Raw genomic sequence first — 3,790 nt, 5'->3', positions numbered from 1 at the left:
TTAAGCCTCTCCTGATGCTCTCTCCCAGCTGCCAGTGCCCTCCCTTCCATATGATCTTGGATTTCTTTTGTATATGTGCATTCTGTAATTAAATCCAGTAGGTGTGCTGACTCCCCAGAGAAACTGTAAGCTCCCTGAGGGCTTTATTTTTCTTTGTGTGGCCGACACTTAGCACAGCACCCGGTACATGTTAAGTATTTAATAGTAAATAAATACTTAAGGATTAATTGATGATTATCTAAGTATATAATTTAGACTTACTTGTGTACGTATGAGTATTATGTTCCTCAGGACTTTGGGGTGTTCAGAAGGACTAGCATCTGGGGTGCGAGGGCTTGCCAAGCCCTTTTCAGGGTCACTCATCCACCTTTGGTGTCTCCCTCTCCCTTGTGGCTCCAAGAAGCTGTAGCATATACAGCGGCACAGCCTGCTAAAACCACCTCAAATATGGGGCTAAACCAAGTTGAGGATAATCAACACATCTCAAACCTTAGCGTTAGTTATCCCAAGCTTGTGAAGACTTTCCTGGCGGAATAGAAGGATGAAAACAATTTGTTTCAGTGGCCATGAAGGTGAGTGAAGCCAGGTACCATGGAACACTGAGAGCTTGGTCAGACATTGAAGACACCAAGGTCATCCACTGCATCCCCGGCCATCACCAGTTGCCTTGACTTTTGTCTTACCGCTGGACTTCGATGACTTTGGAAGAGAGAGTGAGGCTGGTCACTTAGTGCAACTCTGTCTCACTTAAGTCCAATTCACTGGCAAGTTAAGATATCATTTATTCATGATATCATTGGTCTTTGAAAATAAAGAAGAACATTCCTTTCACATCTCCAGTAGAATGTAAATACCCACTATGTCTAAGCACTAGGCACACTATTGTTGTTCAGTTGTGTCTAACTCTTCATGACCCAATGGACCCTCATACATCCGGCCCTTCTATCCTCCAGTATCTCTTGAAGCCTGTGAAGTTCATTGTTTCCATGGCACTTTCTATCCATCTCATCCTCTGCCGTCCCCTTTTCCTTTTGCTTTCAAATCTTTGCCAACATCAGGATCTTCTCCATTGAATCCCATCTTCTCATTATGTGGACAAAGTATTTAAGCTTCAACTTCAGCATTTGACCTTCCAGTGAATAGCCTGAATTAATGTCTTTAAGTATTGGCTGATTTGATCTCCTTGCTGGCTAATGGACTCTCAAAAGTCTTGACCAACACAACAGCTCAAAAGTATTGATTCTCTGGAGCTCAGCTCTCCTTATAGTTCCACTCTCACAGCCATACATTGCTACTGGAAAAACCATAGCTTTGACTATATGGACCTTTGTGGGCAAGGTGATGTCTCTGCTTTTTAGTATGCTGTCCAGATTTGCCATAGCTTTCCTTCCAAGGAGCAAGTGTTTTTTTAATCTCATGGCTGCAGTCGCTGTCTACAGTGATCTCTGAGCCCAAGAATACGAAGTCTGACACTTCTTCCATTTCCTCTCCTTCTATTTGCCAGGAAGTGATAGGAACAGGTGCCAAGATCTTAGTTGTTGGGTTTTTTTTATGTTAAGCTTCAAGCCAACTTTTACACTCTCCTCATCAAGAGGCTTCTTAATTTCCCTTCACCTTAAAGCACTGGGGATACAAAGGCAAAAATGAATGAATTCCTCCTCTCAAGGAGGTTAGCTACTAACAGTCTGATTAGCTATTTGCATAGAAATATTCATCTCCAAAGGTATAATCATAAATGTACAAACTTATGCCCCATTATGTGGGAGACAAAATCTCTCCCCCTCCTCCCTGCATGACCTCAGTAATAGTACCTCACTTAAGTCCAATTCATGCACAAGTTAAGGCATCACTCATAATATCATTGGTCCTCTTGGAAAATGAAGGATGAACAGCAACAAGCAGTACCTCAGAGGGGGAAGATGATTAGGCTCATGACATAGCTAAGTTCCTACAGAGGACAGTCCCAAGCAAAGTCTAAAACCCCACTTTGACCTCGGTCCTAGGCACACTGGCTTCTTAAGCTGGGCTGATTGGCTTTACTACCTTGCCTGCTATCCTGGTTCCAAGGCTGCCTTTTCTTTAACTCTCTTGTCCCATGAGAATCACCTGAAACTGAAGAAGACAAACAGCTCAGAACAGAAGCAAATAGCCCTTGACCCATTTCTCAGAGATGCAAAAAGGGAAGGAAAGTCTTTCCCCACTTATTGGTTCAGTTCATGCTTTGGGTAAACTGTAATCTTCCCTGGGATGAGGAGGGAGGGAAGACTTGGAAACAGAGAAATGGGCTTAGTTTTTTCCAATTTTAAAAATGAAGGCAGCCACTCAAAGTAGACTACCCCTACCCACATGGTAGGAGACAAAGAGGCTTCCATGAAGGCAATCTAGACACCCAGAAAGGGCACCTCTGTGTTAGCTGAACTGGGCATACCAAGACTTGCCCAGGTTACAAAAACCTTGTGATAAAACATAATTCTATATGTTATTTTCAGATGAGGAACATGAGGTTCATTGAGGGGAAATAATTTAACCCAAGTCATATGGTAAGTCACGTAAGAGACAGATCTTTGGGCTCCAAGTACAATACTCTTTCTACGACAGTATACTGTTTCTCACTTAGGTGAAGACTGGACAGACTGCTCACTGGTATTTAATGAGTAACTGCTTGTCCATCTTTGGCCTCATGCTGCTCTGGCTGGAATTAGTACCTCTGTAGTAAGGTACCCTGACTGCCTGGTACTACCAGGCTCTGTGCAGATTAAAGTCTATGTAGGAAGAAAATAAACATGCATTTATTGAGGACCTACTATGTGTCAGGCACTGAGCTGAATGCTTTACAAATTTTATCTCATTTGTTTCTCTCAACAACCATGGGAAGTAGGCACTATTATTCAATTTAATAATAATTCAATAAATAGTTATTAAGTACCTACTATGTGCTTGGCACTGTGCTAAGTACTGGGGACACAAATAAGAAAAAGAGACAATCCCTGCCCTCAAAGAGCTTACAATCTAATGATGGGGCACACAAAAGGAAGGCAAAAAGCAGAGGATTGGGGGAAATCACCAGTGGGTTATTATCTTCATTTTACAGATGGGGAAACTGAGGCAGATAAAGGGGAAGTGACTTGCCCAGGGTCACACAGCTAATAAATGTCTGAGGTCAGATGTAAACACAGGTCTTCCTAACTCCAGGTACAGAGTTCTATCCACTGTGCCACCTAGCTGCCTCAGGCAAGAATACTGGGAAAAGATTCAGGAGATCTGGATTTTAGTCCTTGAACAAACCCTTGCTTTGCTGTATGACTCTGTGAAGTCACCTAAACTCTCTGGGACTAAGTTTCCTCATTTGTAAAATGATGGTGTCATAATAGTGTATCCACAAGAGGATGATTAAGGTTGGGAGAGACCATAGGCATCATGAGGGACTAACCAATGAGAGCCTAGCCTTTATTTCCCCAGCATCCTCTGTGGATATAATCCCCACTGCGGACTTTGGAGTATGGGCAGGTATTCTACATGACTGTTTCCAGTTCACTCACCATATCGGGAGGAAAGGTTTTTCAATTGCCTTCTGAGAGGAACAGAGCATGTATATGAAAAGTGCCAACAACTCCACCTTACCTTCTTTCTTGCCTGGCTGCCCTCAAAGGAGGAGTTAAGGATTGTTGTAAATAAGCCTTTGGGGAGAGACAGAGAGAGCGGAGGAGGAGGAGGAGAAGGAGGAGGAGAAGGAGGAGGATGAGGAGGAGGAGGAGGATGAGGAGGAGGAGGAGGATGAGGAGGAGGAGGA

Source organism: Petaurus breviceps, unplaced genomic scaffold (genome assembly GCF_028583685.1).
Source record: "Petaurus breviceps papuanus isolate PSGF00001 unplaced genomic scaffold, PetGlider_PUasm1.0 91041, whole genome shotgun sequence".
Classification (NCBI taxonomy): Eukaryota; Metazoa; Chordata; class Mammalia; order Diprotodontia; family Petauridae; genus Petaurus; species Petaurus breviceps.
The sequence above is the reverse complement of the archived record's forward strand: the minus strand, read 5'-3'. Positions refer to the sequence as shown.